Source organism: Pinus tabuliformis, chromosome 5_2 (genome assembly GCF_031772625.1).
Source record: "Pinus tabuliformis cultivar Carrire ecotype Pingquan chromosome 5_2, CPIR1, whole genome shotgun sequence".
Classification (NCBI taxonomy): Eukaryota; Viridiplantae; Streptophyta; class Pinopsida; order Pinales; family Pinaceae; genus Pinus; species Pinus tabuliformis.
The window spans coordinates 176,254,871-176,278,154 of NC_142306.1; the positions used below are offsets into that span (position 1 = coordinate 176,254,871).

At 38.7% G+C, this 23,284-nt stretch overlaps 1 protein-coding gene and 1 pseudogene across 10 annotated transcripts in view; one reads left to right on the plus strand and one right to left on the minus strand.

Moving 5' to 3' along the window:
* Nucleotides 1-23,284, minus strand: part of LOC149158109 (uncharacterized) — a 136,766-nt gene that overhangs the window by 28,704 nt on the left and 84,778 nt on the right. The gene's annotated exons all lie outside the window — the stretch shown is intronic.
* On the plus strand, nt 1,367-4,183 carry LOC149158110 (DExH-box ATP-dependent RNA helicase DExH10 pseudogene; annotated as a pseudogene).

Here is a 23,284-nt window from a genome sequence, read left to right on the forward strand (position 1 = left end):
ATGAAAAGTTACGAGTCAAACACCGAATAATTGAAATCAACAGTTACAAGTTAATAAAAAAATGTTAAGCGGGAACATAAGCCTGATCTAAAAACAAAGAACAAAGAGCCAAAAGTTTGTGACAATATATTATGGAAAAGCAGTTCACTCATAAAACATACAGCCTTCCATTACAAACATAATGAACTCTGTCTAAAGAAGAGTGCCTCTTTAATCAAGTTATCTAAAATTTGAATAACTACTCCATTGCCTCGTCAGTGACATTCCTTCCTCTTCTTTGAAGATCATTCAGTTGTATCCTTCTTGTCTGATTCAGATAACTTTACCCTCTTCAAGATTCCCTCTGACACTTTAATTCCTTGATCCCTCATTTCTTCCACACACTTCAGTGCTTCTGCTCGCTTGCCACCGTCACAGAGGGTATTTATAAAGGGGTTGACAGACTCCATGCTAGGGAAAACACACTTGCTACTCATGTGTTTCCAAACCATTGAGGCTATATTTAGATCTTTCACAACTAAGGCCATTGTAAATCTATCGCTATCTGAATCATGCTCATTTCTATTCATCTCGCGAAATATGCTGGCAGCTTCCTCCATTTGTCGTGCCTTCATAAGGGTTTGGAAAATAGTATTGTAAGTCACAAAATCAGGAAACGCACCATTAAACTCCATTCCATCGAAAAGACGGTAGCAATCATCCATTCTACCAACATAGCAATATGCACTTATCATTGAATTGTAAGTGGTGGTGCTGGGAATATGCCCACACCGCATCATGGTTTCAAAAACCATGCCCGCTTCATCTGCCGTGTTCTGGAGACAAAGGGCATGACCAGCAGTGCTAAAAAGCTCTTATCTAGAAAGCAATTTCTGCTCCTCATGACATGCAGAAACTTCAATGCCTCATCAATTTGGCCTAATTTGCAGAGGGTGCCCAAAGGCATTATATGCAACCGTATTGAGGGGATCCCACCCGAGCCGCGCGATCATCTCGCCAAAAGTCTTCTTAGCTTTGGCCGCATTGCCTTCCTTCTCCCTAATCGTTTGACGATCATAAAAGCAAATTTCAGTGGTATTTTCTACATAATTTGAGCTCTTATGATACAAGTTTCTCTGCAAGTATTACGCAACCCTGCATGCATTCTAAAAGCCACGGTGCTCACACATCGTTTTTAAAACACCGATGCATTGAAACTCATTTCTTAGGTGGCATTTGGTGTCAAATGATGATATTAATTGTCTAAACCTTTGACGTATGTCAACCACCAAAGGATAAAGGGACATGCGGTGGTGTGACAGTGGAGCGCTCTGGTGTTGATACATAGGTTTGCAGGTTTGAACCTACGACCCTTTTATAATTGCATATGACGTCTGGCTATAAGGCAAATGTCCACCAATCCATCAGAACGTTCTCGGGCCTTCACCGCCTGGAGCTTGAAAGGTCACAGACGGGGCGTTCATTAAGAGACGGGTGGCAGTGGAGACCCCAACCATCTCAGTGTTCGCGCTCTGACCCGAGAGCCATCGTAGGCATATATTAGTATGTAATGACATGAAGTCTTGCAAGGAAATGATCTTGGGAAAACCTGCACCGTTAGTTAGTATACATCAGGAATCTCCCATGATATTGAAAGAGAGATCTTAGTAGACATGTGTAGTTGCTCATCTTTTCTGTGACGGCATGGCGCATTATGTAATTAATCCGAGCATGAGTTTGTACCATTGGATATATCTCGCAGAGTAGATTTCAGTACTGATGCAGCGTTGTTTCAGTTACGGCGACACAATGTTTAGGATCCACAACGCGTCTTATTTGTTCGATTTTGAGTTTATTGTTGGTCTGGCGGGGCTAAATAATTAGATTTTGATCTGGTTAGCTGAGCAATGAGTCAGTCGGCGAGGGCTTCGATGCCAAAAGGAATTGAAAATTGAAACCAGACTACTAAACATAGACAAGTAGTAATATTTTAAAAAGTTTAATTACGACATAATAGTTTGGAAGATTAGGACTTGAGAAAGTGCGCGTGCAATTATAGTAATATATGGTTAATATATTCAAATACTTAGAGGTAATCAATAAGATGTTTCTGAATATTGCATCAAGAATTCTTTCCATCAGTTTCAACATGATAAGGCACTACCAAAAGTTGAAGAGAAGATTGCAAAATAGGAGCAAGAAGCAACCATGCTTGGTGCATCTGAGGAGATTATCATAAACTAAGACTAAGCATAGCAGAGTTCGAGAAGCAAATGATGACTGGAATTACTAGGCCTGAGCGCGTTCTTCTATTTCGGGTTCCTGGTAGGCTAATTAAAGTAAGAGATGGTACAACTGAGTGGGGATGGGGAGTGGTAGTTAATGTGGTGAAAAAGCCATCGATGCCACCCAGCACATTACCTTCTAATATATTAGGTTTTCGTACTAGTAATTATATAGTGGATACTCTTCTACATTGTGCTTTTGGCTTGACAAGTGATGGTCCCTGCCCAAAGCCATGTCCTCCTCCTAGACAAAAAGGTGAAATGCATGTGGTACCTGTTCAACTGCCCCTTATTTGTTCTCTTAGTAATTTTTGAGTTGCCATTCCACAAGATATACATAGTGTACTTATGGCAGTGCAAGAGCTGAAAAAAATAAAATAAAATAAAATCAATTTCCAAAAGGTCTTCCAAAGCTTGACTCTATTGAAGATATGGGCACTGATTATCCGGATTTTGTCCAACTTGTAAGGGAAGTTGAAGCATTGGAGCAAAAGTTGCTTGCCCATCCCTTTCAAACTCTGAACAAGATGAACACCAGTTGAGGTCTTTTCAAAGAAAAGTAGAATTAAATAGCGCAGCTCAGCAACTTCGAATGAAAATGCATGACTCTCAGCCTCACAAATTTAGGGAAGAGTTAAAAAAAAAAAAATCGCTCAAGAGTGCTCAAGCGACTTGGACACATTGATTCCGATGGTGTGGTGCAAATGAAAGGCCGGGCTGCATGTCTCATTGACACAAGATATGAACTTCTTGTGACAGAATTGATGTTCAATGGCACATTCAATAAGCTGGATCATCATCAAATAGCAGCACTTGCAAGCTGTTTCATTCCATGTGATAAATCATCTGAACAAGTACATTTGACTAATGAGCTTGTGAAGCCATTGCGTCAACTTTAGGATAGTGCACGATGGATTGCACAGGTGCAACGTGAGTGCAAGTTAGAAGTTGATATAGAGCAGTATGTTGAGTCAACAACCCGTCCACATTTGATGGATGTAATCTACCATTGGTCCAAGGGTGCCTCATTTTCAGAGGTTATCAGTAGAACAGATATATTTGAAGGCAGCATCATACGCATGACAAGGAGGTTAGATGAGTTTTTGAATCAGGAAATGGCCGAGCTGGTGTGCAAGACACAGTTATCTACATGAACAGTACATAAATTAAAGCAAGTGTGGTACTCTGAGTTGGATAATTCTAGTGATTTTGATTCAGTGCGTGGTAGTTGGAGAGATGAAGATAGTGCTCTTGACATATTTGGGGAGAGCAGGTTATTGTCTCCTGTTAACACTCATAGGATTGAGATTTTACAAAATAGTATTTTGGGGAAAGAATTTCAGAATGTACATTCTGATGCTGGAGAATCTCTCAGCCCCTCTGTAGAAACAGTTAGAGAAGACACCAATGATTCCTCAGTGTTTGAAGGCAACACTATGGCAGATGAAGAAACACACTTGGATTTGTAGAACCGATATGTTGAAGCTTTTTACCATGAATCTCAGAACAAAGAGAGAGGTTTCCTTCCATTGCATGGATGGAGAAAAGCCCAGTATATTACCTACGAAAGGGAGTACACTGGTCTATTAGAGACTGAAGGGCAGGAGGTTGAACCAAAGCATCCTTTGACATTTGATGAATCTTCAACAAAGGACGTTGTTTCTAAGAGAAGTTCAGCATTGGGTGCTTCAGCTGCTTTAAATACTATAGATTTGCATATTACAGAAAGCAGAACTATATGTAAGCCACCAATAGTGGAAAGAAATGGTGTGACTATTCACTTGGGAATTTTCAACTCAGCATCATCGGTTTCTAAAGACACATGCCTGACTTCAGAGGTCAACAATGTTTTAAATAGAGGACAGAAGAATCCGGGACTAAAGGAGAGTCTAGCTTCATATGAGCACTCTATTGGGTGATATCAACCTTTATTTCTATATTAGTCTTCACCGATTTACCCCTCTTCAAATTCCCCATTCATAAGACCAGTCTGCCTAGTATAATCACATTCTATATCCATGCTAATAACAATAACTTCACCACTCTTTTGAAATTCTATGATGAATGTTCAATTTGCTTGCACACCTATCCACCATCTTCATGCTAAACTGAGCAATTTGCATTGCTTGTTGATAACCATCAGTCACGAATTTTTTTTAAAAGTAAGGTCATTAAGTTTCTGTGGATAGGTGGCTTCTGGTGTAAACTAAGCTAATATCTCAATCTTTTCAAGTTCGTCGACCAATGGATAAGCCTTATCAATACTTCCATCCTCTGCTTCCATACTTGTTTTGACCATCTACATAATATGTCTACAAGGATCAGTTGCACTTTTCCACACATTCGATACTAATTCATTAGACTGCTATTTAAGATGAGGTTTCTAATTCGTGTCAATCTGTGAAGGGCCCAATAAAAGGGGAATGAGAAATGCTTTCCGTCATTTTATATTTAGACTTGTAATAACTCACCTTTTGGAAAGGGAAAGGTTCTATCGAATTAAAAAAAAAAATTTAGTCTCTGAGTTTTCACTACATCACTTTCACTCAAATTAGCAATGACAGAATTGTTAAATGTCTTTGATTCTGTCAATTACGAAACCTTCAAATCCACAACGTTTTGGAGCATAATAATATCAGTACCAAGTGTTTTCTTCCAAACAAACTCATTATCATTCTCCAGTTGTAATGAAACAAATTCAACACCAATCTCTGGAGTCTTGACCTTGAATTTTTCTTTCTCAATCTCTTCTTCATCTTTGTCAGCGACTGTTTCCATCATGCATGGCACATCTAACCCTACTACTATTACTTCCTTGATGTCCTTTCGAAGGTTTTCAATGACAAAGTTTTCCTCCACATTGTGTGCTCGGACTCATTACAATAAAATGGCCCAAGCAAAGTCACAAAGGATTACTCTGCATCACCTACAAGGGTATTAAGTATTAAGTGTTAAATAAACTATTTTAATAATTAACTCTTAATTCAATGCCATTTTCAAGATATAGGAATAGCCATTCCTTCAGAAATATTTTTATCAGTAATTGCAATGTATATACCCTATATATATATATATATATATATATAGATATATATTTCAAATCATATTGCTTAAATACTCTTTAGGTCATCAAGCATAGATTTAAAGGTTGTTCTCTATTTTAGAACAAGTAAAATACGATTTGAACAAATGTTTTCAGAGATGTTAGAACATAATAGAAACATATATGTACCGAAAATTTGGGCATATCCAACCTTTTGACCAAACCATCCAACCAAGCTTTATCCAATTCGTGTATTGTTACCAAGATTCGCATGCTAAATATGTGCCGAGGAAAGGCATGCCCAAGTAAGCACAAAGATCAAATATCAAGTTTCAGTTAGCAATCCAAAGCCATAAGTTTCATGCACAATCAATACTCGAAAGAATGATTTCAAATTATTATGCTTAACATTGCTGGTACATGGATACCTATATAAATCATGACTTAGGTTATGGATCTGATACCTATAATTTTATTATTATTTTACATATCAACATGAATGATGAGATGGAAATAAAATAATGAATACACTTGACTACTTGATGTGAAAATGAACTTACAAATATATTGGTTAGACATAGCCAAGTATGTTATATGAACTCAAAGATCAATATCATAGATGAGAGTTTATTAAAAATGCATAGAAAATCATTATCTAAATACAATTGATTTTGATTATATTGATGCATATGTTATAATTTGTGGGCAAGTGTTTACATTGCAGATAGTATCATTACCAAACCGACTACGTGATGACAAAACTCCAAGAACAATTGAGGCTCAATGAGATTCCATGACAGGGTATTGACCCTAATTCTACTAGGAGGGGTGGAGGTGTTGCCCACCGTTTATCCTTCAAAACCTGGAGTCATGGGAGGATTGTGTGAGTCACGCTCCCCTAGACGTGTGATAATGACTACCGGATGCCTACTGGGAAATCGGGTCGATATAGTCGACGCTACCATCCTTAGAGTTATGAATGGTTAGGTCAGTATAACTGACGCCATGGCATACTCCTATAGAGGACGGATAGGACGAGAGCGGAAGAGATTAGGAAGGATAGGATGATTTTAGAATAGCTTGGGAACCTAGTTGGGACAAGGTATGACTATTAAAGTTGTAAACTTATAAATGTTTTAAAAAAAAAAATTATAGTGTCCTCACATTAACAAAAAAAAATCACGGGACATAATCCTTACACAAATTATATTAATCGTTAAAATAATTACTAATATACTATATAAACTCAACTTCGGGACGAAGTTTTTTTGATGGAGGGGTGTATATAGTGACCCAACTTGAGTTATTGATTATTAGCATGCTTACGAGACGTGTGTATGATAGCTACATACACATGCATCGCAGACATTGCACTAGTATACATACTAATTTAATTATATAAATGTCTATGTAAGAAAATGAATCAGGTTTTAAAAGTATTAATTAATACCTTATCTGTTAAGTAGTACAATAAAATATGTTAACTTAATTTCATTAATAAAATTTTATTTAAATATTAAATAATTATTATTACAATGGAAAAAATTTATTTTACTTCATAACCTTTGGGCAATTCATGCTAAGGTACTTAAAAGAAAATCCTCTTCTCGAAGTCAGTTGAGATGATAAAGTTAAAATCTCATTTAATGTATAATGACCAACTCAAGTAATAATATCTTAATGGATAAGGTTAAATCTTAAGATTGATTGGAGAAAAGGAAGGTGGGGTTTCTTCAGAGGGAAGAAACCTTCCCTTTATAAAAAAAATCTAAAGGAGAAGTAAGGGCGAGGGAGGGGGGAGGAAATCAATTTTGGGAAAATAGAGGATTGCCTTCACATTTGGAATATAGTGCAAGGAGGAGGAAATACAGAGAATGTTGATAGAAAATCAATATGTTTGAGGGATGAGCCAGGGGCTCGATTTTGAACTGAAAATTGCGAAATTATGAGCTGTTCTTGGAGTTTTGGGCATGGGGGCCAGTGAACTTCCATTTTGAAGTCCTTTGGATCTGGGAACCGCAGAGGTTGATCCCAGATAGGCAGGGAGGAATCGGTTGGTTGGTAACGGAACCAGAAAACTCAGAGCAACCTGGACCAACACCAGATGGGAGAATCAGGTACGCAATTGCATTTAATTTGATAGAATTTTACAAGAAATTTGTCTATCTAGTTGAATCTTAACAACAGTCCTTACAAGATGAACCCTTCACTCAAACCAAAATCATTGGTTAAGCATGTTAAACTTTATCAATTTCTACTTATAACGTTGAGCAATCCAAGTCTGAAGACTTGAGCTAGATGATGTTTATGTAGCTCTTGTTGATGGTCCCATTTCTAGGAATGTTGAATCAATGATGAGTTTCATAAGTGATCATGTTGATCAGTGATTTGTAGTTTTGACATCTAGATTTGTTGCCACTACTACTACTACTACTGAGGTTGCAGAGGAGTCTGAGGAGTCCTAAGAATCTGAGCCTATGTAGCTCATGTTGATGATCCCATGTTGATGATTCCATGTAGTGGGATCCCATGTTGATGATCCCATGTCTACTAGATGATTGATGTTATATGCTTTTTATAACTAATTCATCATTCTACGTGCTTTTGTTGACATATATGCATCAAAATATATATTATATAAAGTTCGCTCTTGATTCGATCCCCACCCAAAAGCTTATGAAAATTTTCACTGCCTACTCCCGCTTCCACTTCCACTCTAGCTTCCAAGCAGCCTTGAGGAGAGAGAAGATATGATGAATGAATTGAGCAAAATGAAGTGTCACATCATGTATATATACTGATCGAATGGGTGTAAATTTGCTCAAGTGACACACCCTTTCATGGTGGGGCCAACTAAAAATATAATTTTTATTTAATTTCTCTCAGGTCGACTTGGAGGTTTTCTTTAGCAAGAAAGGAATACCTCTCGATGCTACACAAGAATCAACACTAACACCAATACAAACCTCTAATTCCAGATATTATAGTTGGACAAACCATCCAAGCAATCTTTAAACCTGAGACTTGTTGCCGTCCTAATCAAACCTTGGCAAAAAAAAAAATTATGAAGCAGATACTTGTGCCCTTGTTCACTGCGCTTAATGATTGCCTCGTGCAGCCCTAGTGCATTGTCAATCCAATACCCTACCACCATAACCTACACTCCAACGGTTGTTTTCCTACGCTCTGCCCCATAGTCGTCTCTGTGTGCAAACTTGGTTAACAGTGCTACTCAACCTCCTCTCAGTTGTCTGCAGACTTTCGCCTTAGCCCACGATTTTTCTGTTTCTCTTTTCATTGGTGTGTCCATTCTTACTATCATCTGGTTTGGCAATTGGTCAACCAACTGTTGTTCCCCTTATGAGCTAGTTGGTCTAGTAGTTGCCGTTGCTCAGGTGGTTGGGTGCGGTTGCCCTGTTGGCCACTCAAACCGCCAACCCCCTTTTTTATTTTTTTGGTTTCTTTAAAACAAATCATGCCCCAAAAAAAATCAACCTGTGCAAAAAAAAATCTATCAGCCAGTAGATTCACTTCAGCCCTTTAAAAAAAAAAAGTGTTCGTAAAATTACATCTGAACCTAGCTCCAGCGATCCAGTATGAACCCGACACTTGTGATTCCAAGATCGATTCAGAGTCTTAACTTTGATACCATATTAGATTTTTCTGAACCCAACACCTGGCATTTAGTTCCAAGCAATAAATTACTAAAGAAACACACAGTTAACTTCCTAACAAATAATATTCAGCGGAAACAAATTACCATCTAAATCACATGAATCACAAACAGATTTATGCCCAACAAACCAATTCATCATTAATAAAACTCGAAACTTACTTGAGCTCCCATCCTAGGATAGTGACCCAACTGAGAAAATACATATTACAATACTCTAGATTGATCCAGCAAATTTGCTCTCTCTTGCAGATCTAGATCTCCAACCTCTTTGTACTCTCTCAGACCCATCACACACTCACTAAGATATTGCTCTCAATCTTGTGTTGTTGTTGTGTCTTTGCTTCAACCGTTAAACTCAAGTTATAATTTTTCTAAGCTAAGATCGACGATCAAATTTAGTTCATCAAGTTCATTGAATATAAGTTATTTAACTTTAGTTAACTTTCTTGTCTTTAGCTTTCTTTACTTTAACTCAAGTATCAGTGAAAAATTTAGTTTTCTTTACATGCATGTCACATGGAATTAATCTGCATGCATGCAACTCACTTGCATGTTGCAGGCAATCAGCATGCAAACTTCGCATGTCAAATGCAATTCATGTTAGTTTTTGGTAGCATCGGATGTGCTCTAGCCATGAAAATCGGTGGAGAGGCTAACACACATGAGTTCTAAAGAACCCAGAAACTGTTTGGTGAAATTCCACCCAGATTGTATTTTATTAAAATAATTAATATTTTTAATGGGGTTCCTAAGTCTAAATTTAGGAAAATTAAAGTATTAGTGGATATTAATCAAAATATGGGTGAGAATGATCTAGAAGGTGGATCAGATCAAGTCAAGTTTTAATCTTAGCTGTTGAGTAGAGACTTAATCTCGATCGTTGAAGTCTCAACGAGAAAAGTATAAGAAGGAGGCTTGGGCTTCATTTAGAAACACACATGAACGGAACAAATTGATTTGGAGTTCGATTTCTAGGGCTAGGAAGCTGAGAATTTGAACTAAGTGATCAGTTGCAACAGAGGGGCAAGGATAGTTCGGGAGTACCGACAAAGAGGCAGAGAGAAGCTAGTGGAGGCAGCGCAGTAGCAAAGAGGACTGACGTTGGGCCAATCTGGGCCCACGCAGGCCTGATGCAAAGCCAGAAGGACCATCGCAAAAGCAGAAGTTGCCCTCCACACAGAAAGCCAGAACTATCGGGGAACTGCCAGAACAGCCGAGAAGGTTGACGCAGTAGGCAAAAGAGACAGCACAGAGCTTACGCAGAGCCTGTAAGGCTGACGCAGGGCCTACGCGGGGCCAGCGCAGAGGTAGTCGGGGTTAGCCAGTTTTGCTGTCGGATCAGCTGGAATCTACTGGGTGAAGTGGTGTAAAACTCACTCAGTTTTTCCGCCATTGTATTTTCTCTATCACTGGATTATCGGGAGGGCATCCAACATTTGTATTCAGAATTACTGCTTAATAATAGAAAACCCTTAGAGTTGTTGCAACAGTTTTCCTGCATTGGGTTTTTCCGGGGACTATTTATTGGAAATAATACTAAGAGGGGGGGTGAATCAATATTATCAGATTAATAATTTAATTTTCAAAAACTGATTTGTATACGCTACTTCAGCTTAGTGAACTAGCGTGTATACGCAACTGTACTTAATGCAACCAACATATATGCAGAGATCTTTTGATTTACCCAAGTTATCATGCATTGAACTTTAACCAGTATATTAGGAATTCATTAGACAGTGCAGTAAAAGCAGAATAAAACATCACACATAAGTAACACACATGAACACCAAGATATAAGGTGGAAACCCAATGTGGGTGAAAACCACTTGCTGCAATCATCTCTGTCTTTTTTTAATAATAAGAGAATTCTGTTTACAATTTTTTGTACTAGTGCAGTCTTATACCAATACGCAGGCTTCTACCTACAAAAGGCTACAATCTTTTATCGTTCTCCAGCTTCTACTGAAAGGGAGCTACAACCCCCTAGCTCTTGTGCTAGCTGATATGTTTACTAGTACGTAGGTGCCGGCCTACAGAAGGCTACAACCTTCTCTTTTCTTCCAGGGACCACGTTTCATAAATTTTCAGACTAGATCCATCAACAACATCAATATTCAAATATATCTGCATCAACCAATCTCTTTTTTGAATCAAACACAACTGAATCAATCAATCACTCCATCAATCTGATTATTCAGAATGTTGTCACCAAAATACAGTAACCAGAACCCAAGCCAGAACCCAGAACACTGCAACAACGAATAGAAGCAACTAAAACATATTTTATAAGGTATACGCTACTTGCATGTGTCGAACCTGCGTGCATACGCACTTTCCTCAAGGCGAACTAGCGTACAGATATGCAAATCAAATTTATGATATATACGCTGCTTTGATATGCAGAACCGGCGTGTATACGCTCTTTTTCTGAGGTGAACCTGCGTACAGATCTGTAAATGATGATTTAAACATTACAACTATTCCAAACTTCAGTCATACCTAGATCATCATATTAACAGACTACAATATGCGCCAGTTATTCAAATAAATGATCAAACCACATAAAGATAATTCACTTCAAGCCTTGAGATCCTGATACATCATTAGATCTTATCCTTCATCAAACGCTAAGGTTCATCCTTGGTTCAGATCAAGCACAACACCATAAGCCAATACCCTGCATATTAGATCTTACACTTCATAAGATATTCGATACTTGCACACCTTGGCCTAATGATCTTCTCCTCCTTTTATAGTCTAGGGCCTTTCTCAATACCATGGACCAAAACCACTTAGGACCAATACCTTGGACCAAATACCTGGGGTCAATACCTGGGTCCAGATACCTTGGACCAATACCTGGGTCCAGATACCTTGGACCAATACCATGGATCAAAATACCATGGACCAAATGCTTCGGACCAAAAATTTAGTTTTCCAAGGTATACGCGCTTTTCGTTTTGTGAAAGTGTGTGTGTACGTATACGCAACTTGTATACAGTGAACCTGCGTGTATACGCAGCTTGGTCAATGGTGAACCTACGTATACCTCTCTTTCTTCATTCTGTGAAGACTGATCTGTAATTCTTTGTTGTTTACCTGCTATACTTTCATCTGAGTGAGTTGCCTTCTGAACTAATTCCTTGAAGCTGCCCTGCATTTCATCACATTTGTAAACACTACTGTCATGCATTCTGTCACATCTGATATCTCTTCTGTAGATTCATCTAGTTACCATATACAGGTGAGTTGTTCTGCTACAAGTGGGTTGCCATCAAGTACAACACATACATCATAATGCCAACAATCTCCCCCTTTGGACTTGATGGCAACAACCACACCAAGTCACTCTCCCCCTTTAACATCAAGGGCAAAGGAGTCATGCTCCCCCTAAGTGCATGTTGAATTCTCTAATATGTTGAAGTGTGTTGATTGAGCTGCCATGATCGAGTCCATGCTCCGCATGAGCATAAGCAAAGTCTGCAAAAAGATGTTCTAAAAGAAGAACATGACTCTATACATACATCACACACGACCTTCCTATCACCAATTACTCATGCATACATCCATCTCCCAACCAAGTGGGGAAATACCAAATTTGACTCATCCACCCAACCAAGTGGGGATATACCAAATTTGACTCATCCACCCAACCAAGTGGGGATATATCAATTGTTTATACATGTAAGAAACATTACATCATCCGTCCCATGCATAGTGGGGTTACAAATTAGGTCTTTTCATGACCCTTACATTAAAAGATATACATGACATATATAACAAAGACCATGATAGTCATCAGCAACTATCATATGATTTGCACCATCAGCAACATCTGTCAACAGCATCCAGACCAGCAACCTGTATATGTCCATCATTAGTTCCCAAAATATCATCAACCATGTTCTCCCCCTAAACTTGTTCCACCTATTCACTGTCAGATCTGATCATTGCATATGTCAGTAAGAGATATCAAAGCATCATCATCAATCAGATATACATCAAGTTATCAACAACTTTATGAGGACCAATATATTTCCACATGTTATCAACAGATTGAAACCATCATCAAACAGAGTAGATAATTGACAGAACCATAGCAGACCCCTTTTTCTTGAGTCTGGCCTACTGCTTTTCTTTAAACCAACATATACGCGATTGTGCCCACAGAAACTCGCGTATGTACACGACTACGCTTCATGAAACTCGTGTATAACCACCTTTCTCTGAAAAAACAGGATTTAATAGCAGGATGATGCAGAAACTACTCCCAGCATTTGTCTGAGATATTCAAATGTCTCTTTGGGCAGTGGTTTAGTGAATATATCAGCAACCTGTTCTTTGGAGGGAACATATTCCAATTTGACCTTTTGTTCAAGCACTTGTTCACGTAGGAAATGATATTTGATGGGTATGTGCTTCGTCTTGGAGTGTATGACTGGAATCTTTGAAATACTGATGGCACTTGTATTATCACACAGAATGGAGATGGGTGGAGTACATGTGATCTGAATGTCTTGCAAGGTTTGCATCATCCAAAGTAGTTGTGTGCAACAAGATGCAGCAGCCACGTATTCTGCTTCAGCTGTAGATAATGCAATTGAGCTTTGTTTCTTGCTGAACCAAGACACTAACCTGGAACCCATATAGAATGCACCACCACTAGTGCTTTTTCTATCATCAACACTTCCTGCCCAATCTGCATCTGTATATGCATGAAGTGTAAGATCTGTATCTCTAAGATACCATAGGCCAAAGTTCTGTGTTCCTTGAAGATATTTGAAAATTCTTTTGACTGCCTGAAGGTGTGACTCCTTTGGATTTGCTTGGAATCTTCCAACTATTCCCACTACATGCACGATGTCCGGTCAGGTACCTATTAGATAAAGCAGACTGCCAATCATGGATCCGTAAGTTGGTTGATGTACCGCTGTTGATTCATCATTTGAGATAAGATTGCATCCTCTTACCATTGGAGTACATAATAGTTTAGAATCTTCCATGCCGTACTTTTTTCAGATCTGTTTGAGATATTTGGTTTGTGAGAGAAAAATACCATCTTTATTTTGTTGAACTTGTAGACCAAGAAAATAGGTAAGCTCACCAAGCAAGGACATTTCAAATTCTTACTGCATTACTGAAGCAAAATTCTAACTCATGGATTCTTCATTGCTACCAAAAATGATATCATCAACATACACAACAATTATTAGCAATTTACCAGTGTCCATCTTTGTATATAGATTGTTATCTGCTGACCCCTTTGAAAAACCCTGTTGGTGGAGATATTTGTCAAGACGGTAATACCATGCCCTTGGAGCCTGTTTTAGACCATAGAGAGCTTTTCTGAGTTTGCATACAAGTTTTGCATCATTTCCAAGAATGAATCCTTCTGGTTGTTCAATATAGACTTCTTCTTCAAAATCTCCATTAAGAAAGGCATATTTTACATCCATTTGGTATACTTTGAATTTCTGAAAACTAGAAAAAGCAAGAAACATTCTTATGGCTTCAAGTCTAGCAACAGGTGCAAAAGTTTCTTCAAAATCTATACCTTCTTGTTGAGCATATCCTTTACAAACAAGTCTGCCCTTGTTTCTAATAATTTATCCATTTTCGTTCAGCTTGTTTTTGAATATCCATTTAGTTCCTATGATATTCTTATCATGAGGTCTAGGAACTAATTCCCAAGTATTATTCTTTTTTATTTGCTCAAGTTCTTCATTCATGGCCTTGACCCAACATTCATCTCTGCATGCTTCATTTACATTTTGAGGTTCAGTGGAAGATAGTAATGCTAGATAGCTTGAAGTTTCGACAATGGTTCTTCTAGTTTGCACACCTGCCCCTTTTTCCCCTAAAATTTGAGTTTCTGGATGATTTTTCTAAACATACCTGGACGGAGTCTTTTCTTCTATCGTTATCTCTTCTTCTGGTGCTTCATTGGTTTCTTCTTCAGAATCAGTGTGATTTGATGTGGGAAAATGATCCTCATCTTCTTCATTGTCATAATCTTCAGTTTTTATCTGTTTTGGATTTTTGCATGCTTCATCAACCACAACATCAATACTTTCAATAATTTTCCCAAGTCTTTTATTGTAACATTTATATCCTTTACTTCGGGAAGAGTAGCCAAGAAGAATACCTTCATCTGCTTTAGGTTCAAACCTACCAAGTTTTTTATCAATCCTTTTTATGTAACATTTGCTTCCAAAAACTTTGAAGTATTTTACAGTAGGAGTCTTACCATACCAAAGTTCATGTGGAGTTTGAGTGTTGTTCACCCAAACACTTGCTTGGTTGAGAATAGTGACGACGGCAAATGCAACTTCACCCCAGAAGGTTGCAAGAGTTCCAGATTCATCTAGCATAGCACGAGCCATTTGTTGAACAGTTATGTTCATCCTTTCTACCACTCCATTTTGCTGAGGAGTCCTTGCGATGGAGAACTGCCTTTTTATTCCATGTTGTTCACAAAAGTCAAAGAATTCATCCGAGGTAAATTCCCCTCCTCGATCAGATCTGAGGCATTTGATTTTGCGATCTGATTCATTTTCAACCAAAGCTTTGAAGGTTTTGAACTTTTCAAATGCTTCATCTTTATGCTTTAGAAGACCTATCCAACACATTCTGGAAAAATCATCAATGAATAATATAAAGTATTCTTCTCCACGAGGTGACTTTTTCCTTAATGGTCCACATAAATCAGTATGAACAAGTTCAAGAGGCTTACTAGCTGACCCTTCCTTTTCAATGAAGTGAGATTTGGTTTGCTTACCGAATTGACATGATTTGCATATAATATTTTCAGGAATGTTGATATCTAGAAGATCACGAACAGCCTGGAATCTGCATGCTTTTCTTATTTGAGAAAAGCTTAGATGTCCCAATCTTCTGTGCCATAGCCAGTTTTCATCATTTTTGCTTAGATAGCACTGATGTTGTCCTCCCTCGAGTATGTATAGGTTGTTTGGAGTTCTTGTCCCTTCGATCACGGTTTCTCCTGTATCAAGCTTACGAACAACACATCCATTTGATCGAAACACTACTTCATTGCCTTGATCACACATTTGAATCACACGCAACAGGTTATGTTTTAAGCCATCAACATACATAACATTCCCAGCTTTAAATTTTTCTTTCAAGAAAACAGAACCTTTACCTTTTATGACAGCAGGAGTGTCGTTTCCAAATGAGACACTCTTTTCCTTTTCTAAGGCATTATATGAGTGTAGCTTTTCTTTGTCACCTGTCATGTGTTTTGAACATCCACTGTCGATGTACCACTGGTTTTCTTGTCTTTCTGCATACAAGGCTATACCACATCTTTCTGTTTGCGGTTCTTTCTTTCTCTATATTTTGGGATTTAATGGAGTTTGCTCCTTTTGAACTATTTGCCGAAATTTACTCCTGCATTCAAATTCTTCATGGCCAAAGTTGTTACAGATTGAGCATTCTATTTCATTTTCAAGAAGAGAAAAGTTATTATAGGAACTTTTCTTGATCCCTGTCACATTCCTTCGATTTCGTGCTTCTCTAGTCATGATAGTTTTGTAAGCAACACATTGAGCAGCTTTGTGTCCAAAATTATGACATGAGAAACATTGACCATTAAAGAAGTTCCTGCGATTATCGAATCTAATGACCTGTTGATTATAGTTTCTATTGATATTTATCTTTGAAGCAAATTGAGTACGATTTACTTGAGGTTGATTTTGGCTTTTGTTCATCCTTAAAGTAAATTGAGCCCGATTCACCTAGTGATCTGCTTCATGCCTTTGCTGACGATTGTCAGACTGTTCACTGCTCTTTGCTGCATCAAGCTAGCTTTTAGTGGAGGTTGACAGCTTCTGTGATTGAGATGTTTCTTCAGTATATCCAAGACCTATCTTTATCAGAGGAGAGCGTTGCACTTTGATAATTTCATTTAAGGTTTCTGATCCTTTAGCAAATCTAAGATTGAGAGCTTTTGTTTTTCAAGATCCTTTCTTAGACCCACAATTTCACATTCTAGCTTTTCATTGTGTTTTTCTCTTTCAGCAAGTTGGTATGTCAAGGTATCTATAATCATATTCTTTTCTTCTAAACAGATTTTGAGTTTAGAAATTTCTTCATAAAGATCATCTTCATTTAAAGCATCCAAAAAATCATCATCTTCATAAGCCATCAGAAGTCTTTAGTCATTACTATTTTCATCTTCATCACTACTTAATAAACCATCGCTATCTTCATGAGTATAGTAGCTCTTTTTACTTACACTTTGTTTTCTATTCCATTTTGCAAATTCCTTTCCTTTATCATATTTATCTTTATGATGACATTTGGCAACATAATAATCGACTCTACCACAGGCAAAACATTTGAAAAGTAATTTACCTTTGAATCTTCCGGAACCCCATTGAAACTTCTTGACAAGGTTTGCTTCCTCTTCTTCTTCTAAAATATGTCCTAATTCATTGAGTTCTTCTTTTCCTTTTGCTGAAGCTTTAAGTGCAGCTTCTCTCATATCTGATGGACCTCCTTTTCTCATCTCAAAGGCAGTTAAGATTCCGTGAAGCTATGTCATAGTAATAGTCTGCAGATCATGCTTTTCTTCTATGGCAGATACTTTTGATTCAAATTTAGCAGATAAGGATCTTAAAACTTTTTCAACTAAGGTAAATTCCTTTATATCTTTACCCAGATTCTTCATGCAATTAACAATCTCATCTATACGTAAGAAGTAACTAGCTATACTTTAATCATTGTGCATCTTGAGAGTTTCATATTGAATTCTGAGAGTTTGCAGTTTAGCACGTTTTACCTGAAAGTCTCCTTCGTAGCTTAAAATGATTTTGTCCCATATTTCTTTGGCTGATTTGAGCTGCATAACTTTGACAAACTCTGATTGTGACAAACTTTCCAATAATGTATTGACAACCTTGGCATTGGTTTCAAATTGCTTTTTACCTGCTGTATCTGTAGGAATTGCTGATGGAAATGTATATCTTCCTTGCACGATTTCCCAGACATCTGTTCCAAGAGACTGAAGATAGGTTGTGGTTCTTACCTTCCAATAAACAAAGTTGCTCCCATCAAAGATTGGCGGTCTGATGGATCCCCCGCTTTCTTGATTATTCATGATGATGGATCTTCCTTCAAGCGATCAGGCTTCTTCTGAAGGACCCCACTCTGATACCAATTGTTGGAAATAATACTGAGAGGGGGGGTGAATCAGTATTATCATATTAATAATTTAATTTTCAAAAACTGATTTGTATACGCTACTTCAGCTTAGTGAATTAGCGTGTATACGCAACTGTACTTAATGCAACCAGCGTATCTGCAGAGATCTTTTGATTTACCCAAGTTATCATGCATTGAACTTTAACCAATATATCAAGAATTCATTAGACAGTGCAATGAAAGCAGAATAAAGCATCACACATAAGTAACACACATGAACACCAAGATATAAGGTGGAAACCCAATGTGGGTGAAAACCACCTGCTGCAATCATCTCTGTCTTCTTTTAATAATAAGAGAATTATGTTTACAATTTTTTGTACTAGTGCAGTCTTATACCAATACGCAGGCTTCTACCTACAAAAGGCTACAATCTTTTATCGTTCTCCAGCTTCTACTGAAAGGGAGCTACAACCCCCTAGCTCTTATACTAGCTGATATGTTTACTAGTACGTAGGTGCCGGCCTACAGAAGGCTACAACCTTCTCTTTTCTTCCAGGGACCACGTTTCATAAATTTTCAGACTGGATCCATCAACAACATCAATCTTCAAATATATCTACATCAACCAATCTCTTTTTTGAACCAAACACAACCGAATCAATCAATCACTCCATCAATCTGATTATTCAGAATGTTGTCACCAAAATACAGTAACCAGAACCCAAAACACTGCAACAGCGAACAAAAGCAACTAAAACATATTTTATAAGGTATACGCTACTTGCATGTGTCAAACCTGTGTGCATACGCACTTTCCTCAAGGCAAACCAGTGTACAGATCTACAAATCAAATTTATGATATATACGCTGCTTTGATATGCAGAACCAGCGTGTATACACTCTTTTTCTGAAGTGAACCTGCGTATAGATCTGTAAATGATGATTTAAACATTACAACTATTCCAAACTTCAGTCATACCTAGATCATCATATTAACAAACTACAACATGCGCCAGTTCCTAATGATCTTCTCCTTTTATAGTCTAGGGCCTTTCTCAATACCATGGACCAAAACCACTTAGAACCAATACCTTGAACCAAATACCTGGGGTCAATACCTTGGTCCAGATACCTTGGACCAATACCATGGACCAAATGCTTCGGACCAAAAATTTAGTTTTCCAAGGTATAGCGCTTTTTCTTCTGTGAAAGTGCATGTATACGTATACGCGGCTTGTATATAGTGAACCTGCGTGTGTACGTAACTTGGTCAATGGTGAACCTGCGTATACCTCTCTTTCTTCATTCTGTGAAGACTGATCTGTAATTCTTTGTTGTTTGCCTGCTATACTTTCATCTGAGTGAGTCACCTTCTGAACTAATTCCTTGAAGTTGCCCTACATTTCATCACATCTGTAAACACCAATGTCATGCATTCTATCACATCTTATATCTCTTCTGTAGATTCATCTAGTTACCATATACAGGTGAGTTGTTCTGCTACAAGTGGGTTGCCATCAAGTACAACACATACATCATAATGCCAACACTATTTTGTCCAAAAATAATTGTGTCCTATTTATCTTGTTCTTTGCTCAGTTTTTTGTTTCATGTAATCAAATATTAAAGTAGTGTAGGTTGCAGAAGTAATTTTCTTCAGTATTCAGAGAATAACTTGATAATGTATATTAAAATCAAGTAGGTGAAGTAGATTCAGATTTGCTGCAGTAGGGGTTCCTTGAGACTAGGAATTTTCACATGGTATCAGAGCATTGATTTTGAAACAGGAAGAGCAGATCCAGTGCTAAGCAGAGAGGCCAAAAGCTGCACTTGGCAACAATTCGAATGCCCTTGAAGGGATTGCGCAGTCCTTGCCGGAAATGCAGAGATTCCGAGGAAATCTCTCTCTGAGAGAGTCAACAAAGAGGTACGATTGCGATTCGTGAGTTTGCAGAGGCAGAGGGAGTGACGCAGTGCTTGAAGGGCGCAATTTCTACCGAGGCAGAAATCTGTCAGAAAAGAGCGAAGACACATAGAAGGGGAATTTCTCCTCAAAGAAATTTTCTTGACAAATAGTTCGAATTTCTAACTTGTCGGGTAGCAGTGTTGAGTAGTGACTAGAGGAGTCAGTTCAATAGTTTGGGTGAGATGGCATCACATGGGCTCAGAGATCAAAACAGGTTGGAATGAGCTTCCAACTATGTCATATGGAAGACCAAAATATTAGTTGTTCTAGAGGAGTACGATCTCGAAGCCTACGTCAAGAGTGTTGTGGCTGTTCCTGCTGACAATGATCAAAAGGTCGAACATGGCAAGGCAAAGAGGTTCATACTCGATGGAGTTCGAGATCATGTGGTCTCACACTTGCAGGGCAAGGATACAACCCGAGAGATGTGGAAAGCTTTGTCTTCACTGTATGAAGGCTCTTTCGAACAGCGGAAGATGTACCTAGAACAAAAGTTGCAGCGGACATTGATGCAGAAGGGAGGAGTTAACTCTTATCTTCAACGTCTTCAGGACACCAGAGACCAGCTCGCTGCAGTGGGGTCTACTCTGTCTACCGCGATGGTGAGGACGGCCCTGAATGGAGTCTCGAATGAATGGCAAGTCTTCGTCCAAAGTATATTGGACAAGGAAAGACTATCTTCATGGGAGGAGATGTGGGCAGCCCTTCTACAGGAGGAATTAAGGAGGGACTTGGTAAAGGTCAACCTCAATGGCAGCAGTGGGAGTGGCTTGAAGACCAAGGAGGAGGAGGAGAATGCAACTCTAGCATCAAAGGGATGGCAGAAACAGAAGAAGGAGGACATTTCGAAGGTGAAATGTTTCAGATGTGGCAAGATGGGTCACTTTGCATCCCAGTGTCCTTTGAAGCAAAAGGATAAGGATGAGAAACATGATCCTAAGGCTGCTCCAGCAAAGTTGACAAAGATGAGTTTGCCATGAGTGCCCACGCATCTCCAGGAGGGAAATGGGGTGAGATTGAGCTATAGTCGGAGGGACTGCATGTGGGCAGGATCCTTGAGGAGTCCACCTCTTGGATCAATTCCTTACTACGGGAGCCCGAGATTTAGCACTAGCGAGATGGACTTAATGTCAGATGATGTAGTGGATTGTTTGGAGAGACAGATGCAGTAGCTTGAGACCAGGGACTGATTAGCGCAAAGCAAGGTTGGCAGCAGTGCAGTTGGCATAGTGTAGGAGTCAACAACAACGCAAAAGATTCAAAGGGTCAAAGACTAGTAGTAGTCAGATTCCAACATTCATGGTATTATGCTAAACACAGTTAAGTTCAATAATTTTGGATGTTTTTCAATTGCTTCTCTCTGCAACCGAGTTGCAGTACGAATGCAGTGTTAGCAGTGGCAGTGCTAGCAACATAGCAGATGCAGCATTTGAGAGGGAGTTGTAATACAGATGCAGCAATGGCAGTGGCAGTGTCATGGGTAGCAGTACAGTTCCAGTAGCAGCACAGTGTTGGTGGCAGCAACAGTGCGGAAAGGAGGTGCTTCAGAAACATAGCAGCATGCAGTTGGATATTATTGCTAGAGCACATTCCTCGCTAAGAGGGAGTGTTAGTTTTTGGTAGCATCGGATGTGTTCTAGCCATGAAAATTAGTGGAGAGGCTAAGACACATGAGTTCTAAAGAACCCAAAAACCATTTGGTGAAATTCCACTGAGATTGTATTTTATTAAAATAATTATTATTTTTAATGGGGTTCCTAAGTCTAAACTTAGGAAAATTAAAGTATTAATGGGTATTAATCAAAATATGGGTGAGAATGATCTAGAAGGCAGATCAAGTCAAGTTTTAATCTTATTCGTTGATTAGAGACTTAATCTTGGTCGTTGAAGTCTCAACGAGAAAAGTATAAGAAGGAGGCTTTGGGTTCATTTAGAAACACACACGGAGAGAACAAATTGATCTAGAGTTCAATTTTTGGGGCTAGGAAGCTGAGAATTCGAACTGAGTGATCAGTTGCAGCAGAGGGGCAGGGATAGTTCAAGAGTACTGATAGAGAGGCGAAGAGAAGCTAGTGGAGGTAGCGCAGCAGCCAAGAGGACTAACGCTGGGCCAATCTGGGCCCACGCAGGCCTGACACAGAGCCAGAAGGGCCAACACAGAAGCAAAAGCTGCCCTCCACATAGAAAGTCGGAACTGTCGGGGAACTGTCGGAACAGCCAGGAAGGTTGCCGCAGTAGGCAGAAGAGACAACGCAGAGCTGACAGAGAGCCTATAACGCTGATGCAGGGCCTACACAAGGCCAAAACAGAGGTAGTCGAGGTTAGCAAGTTTTGCTGCCAGATCAGCGGAAATTTGCCGAGTGAAGTGAGGTAAAACACATTCAGTTTTTCCACCATTGTATTTTCTCTATCACTGGATTGTCGAGAGGGCATCCAACATTTGTATTTAGAATTACAGCTTAATAATAGAAAACCCTCAAAGTTGTTGCACCGGTTTTCCCGCATTGGGTTTTTCCGTAGACTATTTTGTCCAAAAATAAATGTGTCCTATGTATCTTGTTCTTTGCTCAATTTTTTGTTTCATGTAATTAAATATTAAAGTAGTGTACGCTGTAGAAGTAATTTGCTTCAGTATTCAAAGAATAACTTGATAAGGTATATTAAAATCAAGTAGGTGAAGTAGATTTAGATTTGTTGCAGTTGGGGTTCCTTGAGACTAGGAATTGTCACAACTCACATGCATGCCTTGCATGACGTATGCAAGCTCCTAAAGAAGCAAATCAAGGTCCTTCTAGTCGAGACACAAGGCTAGAAATACCTGCCCGAGCTACAAAAATCAACAAGATTGAGAGAAAATCCTCTGATTGGTGAGGGTGTGGTCTATGGTTAGAATGGCAAGTCAAGAGATCGAAGTCTCCTAGCAAATTTCTTTCTTTTTATTCAAGTCAGAGGCTGGTATTTAAATATAAACCCTAGAAATTAGGAGTCAAAGCCTTGGATTCTCATTTCGCAGCGTTGATTGCCCCATCACTATTCGTGGGAATCAACCATCCGTTGAAGTTCAAACCAAGGTTGTGGGGAAGCGCCCCCCCTCCCCCCTTGAATCCGCTCTCAGAGCGCACTCCGAGCGCGCAGAAAAAAATCGTTGCCTAGTTTATTTGCAAATT